Source organism: Nomascus leucogenys, chromosome 21 (assembly GCF_006542625.1).
Source record: "Nomascus leucogenys isolate Asia chromosome 21, Asia_NLE_v1, whole genome shotgun sequence".
Taxonomy (NCBI): Eukaryota; Metazoa; Chordata; class Mammalia; order Primates; family Hylobatidae; genus Nomascus; species Nomascus leucogenys.
In genome coordinates this window covers 6609517-6629686 of record NC_044401.1, presented here as the reverse complement: position 1 = coordinate 6629686, position 20170 = coordinate 6609517, and the positions used below count along the sequence as shown (strand labels likewise).

Here is a 20170-nt window from a genome sequence, read left to right as displayed (position 1 = left end):
AATGAGGTAATATAATTTGCTTTCATTCACTTTATAGCATGGCAGAATATTTTCTATATATTTGTAACACTAAATGTCATGTTTATGTCCAATTTCACATTAGTGCAAGGTAATATTTTAATATCAACCCATACGAGAGCATAATCACAAATCACCCCGAAATTGTACTATTATTAGAAAGCATATGTAGTTCTTACTTGTGATTCCTGTTGTCTTTTTCTCTTGAAATGTATAGAGGAATATTTTGGGTAATTGGTCTTTTTGATGTACATGGATTTTAAGTGTAAACATGCTCAGGTTCACACTAAATTCACTCATGAATGAGATTAGATTTTTAAAAAATCACTGACATTGACTAACTAAACTTTTCCCCCTCCTCTCACATGCCTGAATTAGGCTAAAAATGAACCAGAGTAAAGGCAGAAATTATGGAGGCGTCACCAGGGACAACTGAATGAGAGGAGGGGAGTGCACATATTTCCTTATAAGGCAGCAAAACATTCATAAAAGAAACTGACAAAAATAACTTGTGCTCAGAAATTATATGAGATATAATATAAATATATTGAACAACAATAATCTCTGAAAAATGATTCAGAAATGTAAAAACTGCCTACCTCTGGATAAATCTGAATCACCAACTGGCATTGTTCTACTCACCAACAAAATATGGTTAGTGAAACGAATTCATTCTCTAGTTTAGACATGAAAAGGTGATAAAAACTAGGCTGAATATTTACATATAAACATTTAACTAACAACTAGTAATTCAATTCAATCAGTCAGGTTTCCTTTTCCTCAATTTGCCAGATGTTGAATGAATTGAACTATCAGCTCAAAATAATTAAATCAATGATATGAATAGATGGTCAGTGTACCAATTTTCATTTCCCACCCAATGCCATTTCTCCTTCTCCTCTTTGATCTTTTTCTTCTATTTCTGCTTGTTTCTTCTCTACTTTCACTTTCTTTCTTATTCCTTTTTTCTTCTTTTTTTTTTTCTCTTGGTGAGGGTAATGAGGCTCAAAAATAACATCTTGTATCCTGTTGAGGGAAACTTGGTCACAACAATCCTTCCAGATGACAAACTCATTCTTAAATGTTTGTTTCCCAATCCAAAGAAAACAGAGCAATTGAAAAAATAGAGACTCAACATCACTTACAACTACCAACACCACCCATCTTAATTCCCATGCTGTACGCATCACGAGGAGAACTGAAATTTATTTACATTATACCTAACCTCAAATAAGACCACAAATAAGACTAATAACAGGACCATTTTGTGGCACTCAGGCAAACGGCTGGGCAAAACAGATGGATCTTACTTTGCGCCAGGACTCAAAAAATATAGTCGCCAACTCACTGTTGGCGACTACATATCTTGGCCCAAAGATGGACCTGGAAGTGGGACCAGTTGTCTTTGATATGAATAGTGCTCCTCTTCTTATCTCCTCATGGAACAAATCAGTAACTCTGTCACTATATAGTGGGGTTATCAGGTAGAATTGCTTAAAAGACTTGTCATCAAGGATGTAAAATATTCTCAGGGAATGTCAGGTGAGATGAAGGAACAGAAAGTCAGGACAAATACCTTATTTTTGGCACTTTTGTCTATTTTCAATTTTCTGGTTTTTTTTTTAATTCAAATTCACTACTGTACACTGAACCCACCTTTAAAATAGATTTACAGAGTATGTGTCATCAATAAGAAAACTTGCTTCTCACATTTCAGGTTCCAAAATCTGTTAAAATTTTGTCATACAGATCAATCTCAATCATTATTAAAATTGACAACCAGTGTCAGACTTCTTTAATTAGAACAAAACTATGTAAGGCTTTATAGATTACAGTCAACATCCAATGACGCACTGAGCAACAGCTCAGTAGTCAATGCAAATTACAAAATCCGGAAGAATGGTTCTCTGGCAGAGACCCTTTAGCAAAAGAGTTGTACATTCTGCACTACTTAAAGATTTTGAATGGCTTTCCAGAGAAGTAGCAAATGCATTATATTACAGTAACCTATCTTGTAAGTCACAAGGCCACAAACAAAGCCTCTAGTCAATAAAAAAAAAAAAAAAAAAAAAAAAACCTGAAGGGGGGTGAGAACTATAGACTTACCATTGACTACGAACAAAGGGCTGCTTCTGACCACATTCTACTTTTTAAAATCCTCACACAGAAGGAGTTTTAGATATCACCAGGTCACAGAACTTCAAGGAAAGAACAACAAAGCATTCCAGCTTAGGAGGTCTATGTTAATTCAGGCACTTCTCTTATTGCTCTTCCAACTATTCAGTACTGATTGTATCTTGCTCATATTGCTTTTGAGAGTTCACTCATCTCTCTATAATTTATTTATTCAGACATTGTGCAGATTTGATTTTTAAGAGACAGCCCTGTTTATGGTCAGCATAGAAGGCTAATTATAATACTTTATTTTAGTATTTTTTTCTTTTCACTATTTAAAAACTTTTTATTATAAAAAATTTCAAATATATGCGAGAGGATAGAACATAGCAAAATGAACTCTCTAGTACCCATCACCCATAGTCAATTGTTTTTCCAATTATACTCTCACCTACGTTTTATTCCACCAGATCATCTGAAAGACAGTCCCAGACAGCTTATTATTTTATGCATGAATACTTTACTACATGTTACTGAAAGATGACAATCATAACTAATATCATTCCACATCAAAAATAATAGTAATTCTTTAATGTCATTAAATATCCTATCCATGTTAAATGATTGACTTTTAAATTGTCTTTTCTTTTTATAGCTGGTTAGTTTGAATCAGGATCCAAATAAGATCTACACATTATATTCGAATGATAATTATCCTTTAACCTATAAAGTCTCCATTTGCTTTTTAAAACTTTAACTTTGTATTTTGGAACAATTTTAGAATTATGGAAAAGTTGCAATGATAGTACAGAGAGTTCCCATATTTCCTTCACTAGTTTTTCCTAATGATAATATCTTACATAACCATGGTAAATTTGACAAAATTAAGAAATTAATATTGATACAATACTATTAACTAAACTACAGACTTTATTCAGATGTCATCAATTTTTCCATTAATATGTTTTTTCTGTTCCAAAAATCCAATCCAGGATACCATACTGCATTTTAATTGCCATGTCTCCTCAGTCTCTTCTGATCTGAGACAACTTCTTAGTCATTCCATGTTTTTCATGACTGATAATTGTGAAGACTAGTGGTCAGATATTTTGTGAAACCTTTTACAACTTTGATTTGTCCAATCCCATAACTAGATTAGGATTAGAGGTTTTAGAGAAGAATACAAAAGAGGTTATGTGCCCTTCTTATAACATAACATAAAAGGTACATGATATCGCTGGGTATGTTAACCTTGGTCGCTTGCTTAAGAGAATGTCTGCCAGGTTTCTCTATACTTCTCTTAGTTTTAATAAGCATAATTTCATTTGTTAACAGTTTATTGAGATATAACTTATATAACATACAATCCACTCTTGTTATGTGTACAACTCAATGACATTAAGTAAATTTAGAGTTGTGTAACCATCACCATCGATTCATTTTTAGAATATTTTTGTCACCCTACAAAGATCCTTCATACCCTTAGGCAGTCAATCCCTAGACCTAGACAACAAATATTTTCTGTCTCTATAAATTTGCCCTTTTTGGATATTTTTATTAATGCAATCAAATAATATGTGATCTCTTTCATGTAGCTTTTTCACTTATCATAATACATTTTTAAGATTCATTTATGTTGTGGCATGTAGCAGTAGTCTATTCCCTTTTACTGATGAATACTATTCCACTGTATGAATACAACGCCACAGTTTATTTATCCATTCATCAGCCAATGGACATCTGAATTGTTTCCAGTTTTTTACTGTTATGAATAATGCTGCCACGAACGTTCACATAAAATACGTCTCTGTGTGGACATATTTTTTTTTTCCTCTTAGATACCTTAAAGTGGTATTGCTGGATTATAAGGGTAAGTTTATTTTAACTTTTAAGAAACTTTCAAACCAGTTTCCAAAGTGACTATACTCTTACATCTCCCCTGGTAATATAGGAGGCTTCTAATTTGTCTTTATCTTCCAACACTTGTTACTTTCTGTCTTTATTACAGCCACTCTAGTGGGTGTGAAGTAGTATCTTATGGTTTTAATTTACTTTTCCCTGGAAATAATAATGTTGACCATGTTTTCAAGTGCTTATTAGGCATGACTTCATCTTCTTTGGTGAATCACTTTGGTGAATTGTCAAATATTTTGCCCAGTTTTTAGTTGGGTTGCTTGTCTTTTTATTATTGAAGAATTCTTTATATATTATGCATAAAAATTCTTATCAGATTATGATTTGCAAATCACAATCTTGCAAAAATTTTCCCCTGTCTTTGGTTTGTCATTTCATTTCCTTAATGGGTCTTTTGAAGTGCAAAAGTTTTAAATTTTGTTGACATCCTAATTACCAAGTATTTTGTTGAATCAAGCTTTTGGTGTGATAGCTAAGAACTTTTTCTAACCCAAAGTCATGAAGATTTTCTCCTGTTTTCTTCTAGAAATTTTACAATTTTAGCTCTTACATTTAGGCCCATGATTAAATTTTTATGCACGATATGAAATAAGAATCTAAAATATGTTTTTTACAGTCCTAGGTTGATGAATATTCATTTATATGCAGATAATCCTAGCATCAATTATAGAGCACTACTTATTGAAAAGACTATCCCTTCCCTGACAAATTGCCTTGGCACCTTTGTCAAATTTAATTGATCAAAAATATGATAAATTTTCTGAACTTTCAATTCCATTCCATTGATCTGTATGCCAATATCATATGCTATAAAGTAAGTTTTAAAACCAGAAATTGTACATTATCTAATTTTGTTTTCCTTTTTCAAAAGTATTTTCACTATTTTGGATCTTTTGCATATTCATGTAAATTTTAGGATTAGCTTGTCAATTTCTGTAAAAACACCTTTATTCTTTTTGACAGGATTGTGAATTGAACTGTTCTCTTAATTTCATTGTTTGTTGCTAGTATGCAGAAATATAATTGATTTCTGTACAATATCTCTTCTTATATCCAGTTAACTTGTTGAATTCCTTTATTAGTTCATGTGTGTGTGGTGCGGGAGGTGTATGTACATTGCTTAGAATTTTCTATGTACAAGATTATATTGTCAGCAAATAAATAGTTTTACTTTTTACTTTCCAATCTGTATGCCATTGTTTCTTTCTGCTGGTCTGTCTACCCTTCTCTTTCCTTTCCCCTCCCCATCCCCTGCTGCTGCTGCTTCTTTTTTTTTTTCCTCTAATTTTTCTCTCTTTCTTTCTCATATTTATCGTTCTGGACTGGATTGAATCTCCTGTATAATGTTGAATAGAAGACATAAGAACTGACAACTTGCCTCTTTTCCAATCCTAGGAGTGTATCGGTCAGCTTTTCATCATTACACACATTATAAGTTCTTCATAGATGCCCTTTGTCAGGTTACAGAAGTTCTCTTCTATTCCTTTTGTTGAAAGATTATACCACAAATGGATATTGGATTTTCTGAAATGTTTCTGTACATCTATTGAAATGGTCATGTGTTTTTTCTTTTATTCTATTAATATGGTATATTGCATTAATTAATTATTGGATGTTAAGTGAAACTCGCATTCCTGGGATAAATCCTCGGTGGTCAGACTGTATAATGCTTTTTTACTTTGCCACATTTGGTTTGTGAATATTTTGTTGAGTTTTGGTGTCTATATTCATGAAGGAATCTGGTCTGCAGTTTTCTTTCATTGTGATGTCTTTGTCTGGCTTTGCTCTCAGTGTAATATTGTAGAAATAACTGAAAAATGACCTTTCTTGCTCTATTTCTAGAAAAGTTTGTGAAGTATTGGTATTGGATACAATTCACCAGTGGAGCCATCAACACCTAGGATTTTCTCCTAACTATAAATCGTATAAATTGTATCTCTTTACTATTACGAGTCTGTTCATATTTTCTATTTCCTCTTGAGTCAGTTTTGGTAATTTGTGCATTTCTAAGATAGTCCATTTTATCCAGCTAATTGCTAACAATTGTCCAGTTGCTAACAATTGTCTAATTGTCAAGCAGTGACAATTGAGGTCAACCAATGATCAGTCACAGGTTGTATTTCTGACTATCAAGCAATGAAAAGGATTATGAGGTTATAATATTTGTTCATAGTATAGTATGAGATCAGGAATGAGAGAGAAGGTATCACCACCAACCGCATAGAAATGAGAATGATTATGAGGTTATACTATTTGTTTTTAATATAGTATGAACTATAACTATATCTCATAATCCTTTTCATTTCTGTGGGGTTGATGGTGATAACTTCTCTCTGATTCCTCATTTTGGTAATCTGTCATCTTCTCTCCTTTTTCCTTGATCAGTCTACCAAAAGAAAAAGTAAGTTTTGGTTGATCTTTTCAAAAAACTAAGTTTTGGTTTCATTAATTTTCTCTATTATTTTCATTATCTATTTCATTGATTTCTGTTCTTATCTTTGTTATATCCTTCCTTCTGTTTAAACAGAATTTAGTTTTATGTTTATATTATGTCTATACTTACCTACATAATGACATGATGAGGTCCTTTTGTTTAGGTGAACTTTAGATACATTTTTATCATTTCATTTCCACTTAAAGGATTTCCTTCAGTATTTCTTGTAAGGCAGGTCTACTAGCAACAAATTGTCTCAGTCTTTGTTTATTTGGGATATCTTTATTTTATATTTATTTTTGAAGAACAATTTTGCCAAATATAAAATTCCTAAATGACATTTTCCCTTTTTTTTTCCTTCAGCACACTGAATATGTCATCCCTCTGCCTCCTGGCTTTGTTTCTAATGAGAAGTAAGCTGTTAATCGTAGTGTTGTTTTCCTGTATCTAATAGTCTTTTTTTTTTCTTGTTACTGTCAAAATTTTCTCTTCTTCGTTCAAAAGTTTGACTATAATGTGTATATTTATGTACAGATTCTTTTTGTGTTTATCCAACATGGAGTTTTTGTGCTTCTCAAATGTGTAGATTAATGTTATTCATCACATTTTGGAAGTTTTTGGCTATTATTTCTTCAAATATTTTTGAGCCCTTTCTTTCTTTCCTCCACTTCTTTACCATTACACGTTAGTATGCTTGATGGTCTCTCACAGGTCTCTGAAGCTCTGCTCATTTTTTCATTGTTTTTTTCTCTTCAAATCAGACCATTTCTATTAATTGATCTTCAAACTCATTGTTTCTTTATTCTGCCATCTCAAATATTCTGTTGAGACTCTCTTGCAATTTTTTATTTCCATTATAATATTTTTTAACTCCAGAGTTTTTGTTCCTTTTAAAATAACACTTATCTTTATATTGATACTCTCTATTTAAAGAGTAATTATCGTAATACTTTAATTATTTAACATGATTTCCTATTATTTTGAACATATTTATAATAGCACTTTCAACTCTTTGTTTGCTAAGTTTAACATCTGCTATCTCCACTTCAACCCAAATATAATTTCTTTTTTTTTCTTCAGACACTTTCTTTTAACCACTTTTTAAATTGGGTGTGAGTCACACTCCTGTTTATTACATGTCTCATTTTTTTATTGAAAATTGACATTTTATATAGTATATTACAGCAACTCTGGCTTCTGACTTTTCCCTGTTGAGGGTTCTTGCTGTTATTGCTGTGTTTGTTTATTTAGGACTTGCCTAACATAACTCTGTGCAGCCTCTCTTCCCCACGCTGTGCCGCTGCTGATGTTTCTGCTTGGTTTGTGTAATTTCCATTTTCATTTTTAAGCTAGGACTTTCCCCTGCATTAACACAGTTTAGTGGTCAGCCAAGGATCAGTCACAGGTTGTACTTAAACACCTAGGGCCACTATGCTAACACCTCTAATTGATATATATGTGTGTGTGGGTTGGAGAATGCACTCAAAGTTCAGGCAGTTTACAAGTCTTTTTTTGATTTTTACTTTCCATTTGTTCTCTCTTATCTTCTCTCTGTGTGCCCAAAGCCTTAGGTTCAGCTAAGGATAAGTGGACATCTTGGTCCTTCTCTGGTCTTCCCCAGAGTATGTGTGTAGCCTTTTAGACCTCTAGGAATATGTGGTAGCTTACCAATGTTCACTATGATAGTATCCTTTTCCAATTCTCCCTGCTAAATTTCTGGCCAATCTGCCAGTTATTTTCTACTCTGAATTGTAACTTCAGGCTACATATGATGTTTATTCTCTCTGCTTGTTTGCCCCTGAGATTGTCACTGTTTTGACCACACCTAACACATGAGGTTTTTCTATGTTCTGCTCCATCAAATTATCAAATCAACCCCTTTCAGCAGTGAAGTGGTGGGTTTTCATGACTTGTCCTGCCCTGGCAGAACTATTGATCCAACGGAACTGTGGGGAGGGGTAATAGGAGAAAGCAGTCCTGGCTAAAACACTGTGGGCTCCTAACTGTGCTAGTTGTCCTAACATAACTTTTAATTTGGCCTCTTTCACTCCCAAAAGTATCCAGCTTCTGTGATATGATTTATGACCTTTTAATCTATAGTGGGCATAAACAACTTATGCCATTTCTTCAGCGAATGACCATTGCCTAATTCTTTCCTTAGTAATGCAGCAATCAGGGGCCTAGCTGCAGGTATGCATGCACGTGGGGTGGGGGTGGGGGGAGTCTTACTGCCATTGAAAGAACATTTTCATAATGGTTACATGTGTATAGAAAATCTTCAACTGCCCCTCCTACTACATCTCTAGAAAGTTTAAAGGTTTGGGGGAGATTAAGAATTTCTAGGGAAGTGTATGGGATATAGGGATAAGGTTACCAAAATTCTCCCATGGGAGATAAATAGTTTTGCCTCACTCTATAGAGTTTGGAGAAATCACTCAGCGAAAAGGACTAGAATTACTTTGGTTAATAATGAGTTGCTATGAACTTTGGAGCTGGACTGAGTTGGAATAAACCTATTCTAAGCAATTGTAAAGAATATGTCATTTAGACTTAGTCTTATACAAAACAATAATAGCTCAGAGATCTAAGTAGGTCCAAATACTTACTTAGATCAGGTTAGTATTTGCCAGCTTATTTTCTCACAGATTCCTGTGCTCACTCGGGTTATGCTTCCTTGGGAAAACACAATGGGAATAAGCTCCTTTTGGAACTCAAATAACTTGTAAATCAGAAAGTTCCCATATAGATATAGAGAATAATATTTACTATAAAACAATTTTTCCTTTACATGATGATCCACAGTAAAGTTCTCTTGAGAATACACTTCCCTAGAGCATTTAAATTATGAACAGATTTACAAAATAACTCCTATCACATGAAAAGAGATAAACATATAGTATCTGCTTCTAGGAATTATCTAAACTTTCATTTTCCTTCAGAGACTTAAATAGATGAAAAAATCAGCAAACTTTGTTTAGGAGAAATTCAGAATGTATAAAGCATTAATTGTGAATATCTTACTGATATTTTTGGATCAACATAATACTTCACTTTTACAAAATGTTGAGGAAATCAAAGTATTCACCAAACTTCATCTCATTAAAGTGTCATAACCTTTAATCTAGGAACCCGTAATAGTAAAGATTACTGTTTCTGTCTGGAAAACAAGAAATCTAATCCATGAAACAAAACCCTGAAACATCACATACATTGCTTAAAGATATAAGTCTGATGATGGAGAATGTGATGAAACTCCATCACCTTGTTGTATAAGGTTATCAATAGGGCAATATCTAGGCTACAATGAAAAAGAAACTGGAAGTCTCAAACTCCTATTGTGTATACATTAGAGTGGATTCAAAATAAATATTTAAACAGATTTCTGTTCCTGTGGAATGGTATTTTTCCAGCAAACCTCTCCAGTGATTGTTTTTATTAGGCTTTGCAATTTCTATAAAAGGATATCAACCCTGTCCCAACTTGATTACTATTTCTGCTATTGATTAACAATAAAAAAATAGGCTGGGCATGGTGGCTCACGTCTGTAATCCTAGCATTTTGGGAGGCTGAGATGGGTAGATCACTTGAGTCCAGGAGTTTGAGACCAGCCTGGGCAACACAGCAAAATCCCGTCTCTACAAAAAATGCAAAAATTAGCTGTACATGGTGGTGTATACCTGTAGTCCCAGCTACTTGGCAGGCTGAGGCAGGAGGATCGCTTGAGCCTGGGAGACGGAGGTTGCAGTAAGTCAAGATGGCACCACTGCACTCCAGCCTGGGTGACAGAGTGAAACCCCATCTCAAATAATAATAATAACAAAAAATAGTTGTATTTCAAGTAATATAATCTAGATAATCTAATATAATATTATCTAGATAATCTAGAATTCACTGTCATTCAATGAATTATATCTGTGTGAAGTGTTGTCTATTTGGTCCAAATCTTTTAAGAATGGGAATACTAAAGTTCACAGTAATAAGATGTTGCCAGTCTACATTGAGGACTACAAAGAAGCATTTCTATAAAATATCCTTTGTTGCTAATGAAAGTTAATATTTATCTTGATATTTACATTATAATACAGTGATCCCTATACATACTGAAGAGCATCCTAGAAGATTTATTTTTCTTAGTATCAGCATTGTATTTCTTTAAAATATATAATCAGAGCCCAATCTGTAAATGTACATAAGATCCTTTATAGGATGCTTTTTAAATGTAGCTCAAATTCTTGCCTCCTTGTCATGTTTTTCCACTGCTTACCCATTTTATTTTTTTATTTACTTAATTTATATTATATATTTCATTTACTTTCATTTATATTTATATAAATATATTTAAATATGTATGTATCATTTAAGCTATCTCAATTGCTTTTTGTAACAAAGAGATATCTATCTGTCTCTACTGTATATCTGTCTTTCTATCTACCCTTCCATGTAACACTTCATCTAAATTTACTATATGATACCCCAACATTTCAGATGCAATTTGAAAATATCAACCTTAGATCTTCTATAAACTCATCTATGTTTTTGTGGTGACTTTAGTTTTCTCTAACCTTTGAAGCTATTCAAATCAGAATAGCCTCAAATCTGCCTTAAATTTGTCTGAGACAAAGTAACAGATTTGTATCACCAGAGCTCAATATTAACTTAAAGCTTAACTAACCACCTCTTTGCTAAGTCACCTGAAGATGATTCTTGCCTTTCTGTGGAAGAATAAAATAATTTGGGACCTATGGAACAACACCAGCCATTTTCAAATAACTAACAAGGCATACAACATAGAGCAGACACAACTGATTATATAGGTTGTACTCTGCCCAAGGCACCTAGTCCAGGAGTGTGTTCCACTCAATAACCCGTGGTCCCTAGCCCAAGCTGCATCTGCTTGACCAAAGGGTTTCTTTTAATAATTTGCACAAAGGTGTCTGAACAGGCAGCTTTTTCCAAGTTGTATTGAACCTCTATATAAGAAAAGAGAGGCCCTCTATAACATGTTTCTACAGTAGTTCTAACAGAATATAATTAATCGTATTAATATTAGCTGGCTCTCTAGCTGTTGCATGTAACATAAATATTCAGGTAACCTGTTAGTAATGACTAACCTCATGAGCTTAGGTCTCCATGACTTGCACTAAAGAATGTTTTAAAAATAGAATGTTAACAAGTTCTGAGACAATGGATTATTTGTACAATAAAATTCTTTTCCTTTAAATTTAGCTTCTGGCTCCCATTCCTTTAGGCAGATTTTATATATTAGTACTTAAGTCTTAATGAATTATCTACAGGTAAGCTATACGTAACACATTTTTACATTACCTTTTTGTGATTATGACCTTAATACATGCCCATTGCAAAAACAAAATAAAACAAAACAGTACACTGAAAATACATAAAATAAGAGGAAAAAGTTATGAGCATCAATAGTCTGATGACACAGAGACAATAAACCACTACTGGATCTTCAGGATTTCATTCCAATGTGACACATTTTAATCCCAATTTGGCTTACCCATTTTCCCCTGCACACGATGAGTAGCCTCCTATTTTTACTATTTGGTATTGTGCTTAAGCAACAGAAATATTTCAAGTATTTCTATAGCAATTGTTTTCTATAAAATTAATTTAGTAATTGATCAAGTACTATCATATTTAATAGCCCTGCTATTGATCATTATTCATGACACTACTCATTGTTATTGCTTATTACTTCATGAATTTGGTTTTATTCAACCATGTCATATGGAGATTTTATACACACACACACACAAAAGACGCACACACACATACACACAACCTGCTACTACATAAAGTATTAAACCATTTCTATGAAATAATATGGAGGTTAGAAGTAGCTTCTAGATGAACAAAATAAAATGGCAAATTTGAAGCTTAAAAGTCAAAAATTGGCCGGGCGCGGTGGCTCACGCTTGTAATCCCAGCACTTTGGGAGGCCGAGGCGGGCGGATCACGAGGTCAGGAGATCGAGACCACGGTGAAACCCCGTCTCTACTAAAAATACAAAAAAATTAGCCGGGCGTGGTGGCGGGCGCCTGTAGTCCCAGCTACTCGGAGAGGCTGAGGCAGGAGAATGGCGTGAACCCGGGAGGCGGAGCTTGCAGTGAGCCGAGATTGCACCACTGCACTCCAGCCTGGGTGACAGGGCAAGACTCCGTCTCAAAAAAAAAAAAAAAAAAAAAAAAAAAAAAAAAAGTCAAAAATTTCATATCAATGCCAAAGATACATTATTTTAGATAACACTCTTTTTTCTTTTTTTAAATTTTTACTATCTTTGCTACAACACTACAATATTAATATGGAGAACTGGGAGTCAGCTACGCCTATAAAGGTAAAGTGCCATAAAAGCCCCATGCATCTCTCTCAAGAGTCTAATCTTATTCTATCTGAGGAGCTATCCTCTTTCTGTGAACTCTGTCATGTAGAATTACATCATCTCCCATGGCTCAGATTATCTCCAATTTATAAAATGCTTTAACAAAAACTGTTATGAAGTGGGCTCTGTTATATATTCATATAACTTCCTCTTCACTTTGGTTAATACGGAAGTACACAATACATCAATATGTGTTTCATTAAGACAATTGTTTCGATATAGTAACAAGCTGGGCAAATAGAGGAAGTGTGCTGGGTGCAATTTATTTACGTTTTAACAAGACCTCAAACAAATGATACCACACAGGAAGCTCACAGTTAGGTTAAGGAGAAATGGTGGCTAAAAAATGCCTTGAAGTTTGGAAGCTGTAAGTATTATCTAATCAATAGTATTACTTTTGAAGTTAGATAGAATAACCATTCCACAGGGACAGGTATTGTGGTCTGTGACAAACATTATTCAATGTAGACATTAAAAATTTAGGGGAGATATACATTTTCAAAATTTGATAAATTTTTAAGACTAAACCTTAGAATATATGCCAAATGCTAAAGTTTAAAATAAATAGTCCTATGAAATAAAAATCTCATGAAAGCCCAAAGTATGGGAGTTTTCTTCCTTAATATACCAAAGCTTACTGCTAACATCCCCATTTAATAGAGATGATAACTTCACTGTTCACATTTTGGGTTGCTACCACTATGCATGTTAACTCTTTGTGAATAGGTCTAAAAATCAAGACAAGTATGTACTTTAATCAAATAGGAGATTCAGAAAGCAATGATTTCAGTCTACAATTATAGTAGCCTGCACTATTCCTACTTCCAAACTGTGAGCAGGGTCACCTTTGTTTGAGACAAATTGTCACTGGTAATATCTCACAGATTAATGTGCATGACATTTGCCTATCCAGTGTAGTTCCCAAGACAATAAAAAAAACCTTGCAAAAGTAAATATATTATTTAAGCTGCAAGTGAAGAAACAATTGTAAAAGTACAATAATGATAGGAAAAGCATGAAGAGGACAGGATGAGGTAAATACACAAAAGGAATCTTGTAAGAACTGACCCATTTGCTAAAAGAACAAGAATATGACTCCGTGTGTGTGTGTGTGTGTGTGTGTGCCTGCATGTGTGTGTGTATAAATCTCTGTCTATATTAAGTCTATATGAAATACATTTATACAATATATATATATATATACACACACACATACATACACACACACACACACACACACACATAATACATCGGGCGTGGTGGCTTACACCTGTAATCCCAGCACTTTGGGAGGCTGAGGTGGGTGCATCACCTGAGGTCAGGAGTTCGAGACCAGCCTGACCAACATGGAGAAACCCCATCTCTACTAAAAATACAAAATTAGCTGGGAAGGGTGGCACATGCCTGTAATCCCAGCTACTTGGGAGGCAGAGGCAGCAGAATCACTTGAACCTGGGAGGCAGAGGTTGCAGTGAGCAGAGATCACGCTATTGCACTCTAGCCTGGGCAAAAAGAGCGAAACTCTGTCTCAAAAATAAATAAATAAATACATATCTCTCTATATACATATACACACACAGAGGCATACACATATGCCTCTATAAAAATAAATGTTTCATTAGGAGTTTTGCAATTTCCTTATTTGTATCTATCTATGAACTAGAAAGTAAGTTCCTTGAAAGTATGACTTACGTTTTCTGTGTTGTAATTCATAATAACTAGCATGATACTGAGCAGAAAATTGGTTCTCAATAAATATTTGTGTGAAATATAAAAAATCTAATTTCATTCATGCACACTATGTAAAAGAACAAAATTAAAGAATTCCCAAAAATAAGACAAATGATATCATTATATGGGGAAAGCAAGTTAGATTATGCTACACTACAATGAGCCAACAAAATTAATACCAAAAAAACCCTTCAACTGAAAATAAATCTATGTAAATACGTGCTGAAATCCTACAGATGATTTAGACTCCAGAGAAATGAAACCCCAATGACAGCATCATGAAAATGAGTTGCCCCAATATCACACATCATTTTTGTCATACTCTACAAGAAGTGGTAAAGTGTGATTAGAAATTCCAATTTCCTAATCATACAGAATATAAACAATCTAGAAGTCTATGAATTTTCTGAGGCATTATAAACTTTAATGGACATTTTTGATTAGAATCTGAACACGATGGTGTTTCAATATAAAAACTCATAATTTCAATTGTGAATCACCATTTTACATTTAAACAATTTTAAAAATTCACATTGTGACATGTTATACCATTAGGTTATTTAAAAAAACCCTGAAAGTTTTCTTAATAAGATCATAAAGTTTTTTCTAGTTATGCAAGAGCAATTTGATAGTGGAAAATCAATTATGCTAAGTCCTTTGCTGAACTGTCACATTTCAAATTATCCTATAATGTTTTAAAGGGAAAGGGCTATGCATCTTAATCCCAATGCCTAGTGAACAATTTCTGGCATATAGTAAGTGCTGAATAAAATGTATGAGGAATTAATTTGAGTTGAAAAATACATCTCAAGAAAAGTCTATGTCCATGAGTTACAATTGGACAATATTTACCAGAAAAAAAAGATTAATAAAAGTCAACATCCATTCCTAATAATCAAATAAGGAATCAGAAAATAGTATTATAATCCACTTTAGCAATATATCAAATAATATCTGTCTTAAATCAACAACTAATATCTGCCTTAAATATGAAAAAAAACTAGAGATAATACCACATAATGAAGAACAAGAAATATGTCCTCTATCACAATGATTACTTAACTGTTTTGGAAATTATAGTCAATGAAATAGGATATTAAACAGAAATAAGAAAGGAAATAGTCATCTTTGTTAGGAGATAATTTAATGACTTTGAAACCCCAAAAGAACTTAAAAGAAATTATTAAAACTATTAAGAGAGTTGAATAAAATAGCTAGATAATAAATACAGATAGTCCCCAGCTTACAGTGTTTCGGCTTAAGATTTTCCAATTTTACAATGGGTTTATCAGAATGGAACCACACATAAGTTGAGGATCATATGGATTATAAATAGGAAGTGGCTTTTCTACCAAAAAATTATAAATGAAATATAGGCAATTAAGGACACTAACAAGAACATAGCATGCCTATACCTAAATATACTAAGGAATTTGGGGATCTATATGAATAAAAAGACACTATTTATGTATGAAAACATACTATGCTTCTGAATGGGAAGACTGAATATTGCAAAGATACTAATTTATAGGTTTAATACAATTCCAACAAATATTGCAATGAAACATTTTTATGAACTCAACAAACTAAACAAATCCTGACTAATAAGTAGGTGACAAAAGCCTAAGCATTTTTGAAAAAAGAAAGATAAGGAAGGATTTGACCTAAAAGATACACAAACTTATTTTGAAGCTCTAACGGAAGCAATATAAAACCGGTGAAAGAACTGAAAAAGCAGATAGTTCAGAAATAGATCCTAATGTTGATAAAAATTAGTAGGCAATCAAGATGATATCAAAATCAGTGGGGAAATGATTCTGGAACAATTGATTAACCATTAAGAACAAAAGTAAGTAAGATGTTTACATCATAACATGCTAAAATAAATTCTGGGAGAACACAATTAAAAATATAAAACAGAACTATGATCATACTAGAAAAATGGTGAATATTTACTAAATTTCAAGCTATTTAAAAAAGAAGATAAAAGTAATGGACATAGTCACAGAGAAAAAAAAATACATGAAATTGACCATACAAATATTTAACATTTTCTCACATAAAATCTTACAAATCAGTAAAACTACATGAGTAAAGACCATAAGCAAACAATTTATAAAAATAAGAAAACAATGACAAACATGTAAAAAACATTCTAGTTCCTTATTAATCAAATCAATGCAAATTAAAACAATGTAAACCAGTTATTTTGCCTGCAATTTGTCATATATTTATATAATGCTGCTACTCAAAACAGTTAAGAATGTAGTTAGAAAAGCACTTTTACATACAATTGGAGAAGAATTCTCAAAGGAACCTTGAGAATTTTACATACTCTAGCCCAGAAATCAACTTTCTAAGGATGTATGCTAAAAACATAAGCCAAGATGCAGATGAAAATTTATATATAAAAATGATCCTCAGAGTAGGAGAAATAATAGTGGAAAATGACTTAAATGTCAAACATGAAGGAGTTAATTAAATTTTTTTGGTACATAATTAAGATATAATATTACACAGCTAATGAAAATGGGTATTTTATGACTCAGAACTAATAAAATTAATGCTAAGTGAAGAGATCACTATATAGACTATACTATCCAAAATGTTATTTAGAAATATACAAACACATATATATATAAACACCTGTACACTTTAGAAATGGCCATACACTTGGAAAGAGGCAGAGCAAATACTTAGAATTATTTATCCATGATTGGTGGTGTCAAGTGATTTAAATTTATTTGCTATATATATTTTCTATTTTGACACATCCTTTCAATAAGTGTACATTACTTTTTAACCTGGAAAAAAATTTATTTTAAGCCTAAAATGAATTTATATGGGTTAGAAATTCACTTAAGGGAAAAAAATCAGATATCGATAAAAATCACTTTCATATACATGTAGAATCACTGTGCTCTTTAATCTGTGAATCTCCATACTTTTGTGCAAAAAGAACATCTATTGAGATATTGAGATACTTGACTTTTTTTTAGTGCTGAGGAACACAATAATTTTCCTGAATTAAAATCCAAAGAAAATAAAGTCACTCATAAATACCATATTTGACTACAGTGTCCACCCAATGCTCTGATGGCTTTTCCTCTTGTTGACTTATTGATACAATTTACCTACATTGCTAATATTAATAATTGTTTTGGTACCAATTTTAGGAGTAATCAATCTGAGAATGTTTACTTGGCCCATTTAGACAATACCAAGGAAAACACCCCCAAGTAACTGTAACCAGCATAGTGAACAGTGTATTTGCGTTTTCACATTTCTTTTCCATGGAATACCAACCTTGCCTAGTATTTTGCGAATAACAATGGATGGAACTTGGATTTTCAACAGTGCTTAAAAAATAGCTGCCAAAGTCAAGACATGTAATAACCTTCTAAGTAAGTTTGCTGGCTCCATATTGTGTTTGAAGGCACACCCCCTCCAAACGTCTGCAGTCACCATCTGCTACTCAACTGCAGAATAATGCACTGAAGTCTGGTGTTGTTTGGCATGGGCAAAGACAGCCAATGTCCAACTCCATTCAGACATGTGCACCATATCAGGAACCTTATGACACAGTCCTCAACATCAATGCAGCACTTTCAAGCCCTGCTGCACATCAATCAAGTATGTATGACAGTCAAGCTGATAGATAAAATCTAAGCCAACTCTAAATACCTACTGTGCATGGATCTCTCTAGTTTGCCTGCAGCTCACCTTCTATTAAGATGATAGCTTTGGCCTAGTCTTCCATGCCAAAATAAGTGCATGGAGTCACTCTGGCAAGAAGAAGCGTCTATATCAATGTCAACAAACAAGTTCCTTGCGCCCGACCCTACCATCTGTCCTCCTGCTTCCCACCTACTGTACTTTATGTGGACCTTGATGAATGAGATTCTAATAGTCCAAGACTCTAGTTTAGCCAGCCTTTGCAGATGGGGTCAACATGACTGCCCTCTGGCCAAATACCCAGGGTGACATAGCTGATGGGTTACCTGGAAAGTGCCTTTTTGCAAATTTAATGTCAGAAATAAAGCAAATGATGGTGTTCCTACAGGTTTTGAGTTTCGGGTTTATGGAAAAAAGTGATGCATCAATGCTTAAAGTGAAGATAATTTTTCTTTTAAATTATTTGAAAATCTTATAATGCTAAAGCATTGATAAATTCCATTTCAACACTACGGGTAAGGGAAATAAAATGAATGAATAAAAGTAAAACTGGGGCTATTCTAATGTATTTACAAAGTAGGTTTGAGAGAAAGACTTGAAAAAAATCTCAGAAATATGTAGAAATAAGACTTGATAGTGTAACATTAATATAGAAGCAGACTATTTCATTCTGCGTTAGATGCAACAATATTAGAGCATATTGCACATGCTAAATGGGGAAAAATAGATTTCATACCTATTCTACAGAAGTCGTATGGCACTTGCAGATTTCAAGGTAGAGCAGTAAAATTTAATATAATCTTAAGTATGAGATATAAATAGTTTCTGGAAAAATCTAATTGTTTTTGCCTTAAAAAGATATTACATGAAATATGATAAATCAGTATTGTCATGAAAGTAGTAAATAAAATTATTTTGTTTTTTGAACATGTTGACAAACCACTTCAATTAGGTCATTAAAAAAACACTTAAGACGGAGCCTGAGGGCATATGAAACAAACAGAAATTTCAGGAAATGCTGCTAGTTCCAATCCAACTCAATTTAATATGATGATACAATGATAAGACCTTATTTTTCCTTCAAGGAAAGCTAAATGTATTTCTAGGATGGTCTCTGGACACATCAAAAATAGAACAAGCAAAAACAAAACAAACATTCTACCAAGGAAACAACATCATCTGAAACTCTAGACAATTTAAGTAATAATAAGAAAGTGAATCTTCACCAAATGAGAAAATGAATGTGAAAATATGTTATATACTATAAAGCACCATACACAAAATTATTCAGAGCATCTATTAAAGTGCTTTGTACATAGTAAGCATTTACTAAATGTTTGTAGAATTGACTAGAATTTAATTGAAAAGAGAAATATAATGAGACTTCTACAAGTAGAATCAGATCCTTTTAATACCATGGGAAAAAGTTTCAGTCAAATTATATGACTAGGTACATCCGTTGTCTTTGATGTTATGAATCAAGATGAGATCCTATTACATCAAAAGAAAAAATATTGTTGAATTTATCTTTGGAGAAATCATAGTAAAATGAAAAGCATGATTATTTTTAATTTCTAAATATCTCCAAATTTTATAGCATTCTTCGGTCAACTAAGATAATACTATAGAAATCCTACATAAAACTCGAACTTACAATGTCCTGGCCTAATCATCTGGCTAATCTCTTTGAGTTTTCCTGAAATATGCTCACATCCCGTTTTCTATGGGAATTCTCCCACTGATTAACACAGAGAATGAGAATTTGGCCTGTGCTCTATAGGCACCATTGAAATGTGGCCACCTGAGGCATGTAGGGAGGGCATCCAGCTGGCACACCACATGTTGCCCTGGAGTAGTGTACAATGAGAGGGATATTTTGGCTA

General features: G+C 33.1%; 1 protein-coding gene across 5 annotated transcripts in view; it reads right to left on the bottom strand.

Moving 5' to 3' along the window:
• Positions 1-20170, bottom strand: part of ZBTB20 (zinc finger and BTB domain containing 20) — an 807544-nt gene that overhangs the window by 459466 nt on the left and 327908 nt on the right. The gene's annotated exons all lie outside the window — the stretch shown is intronic.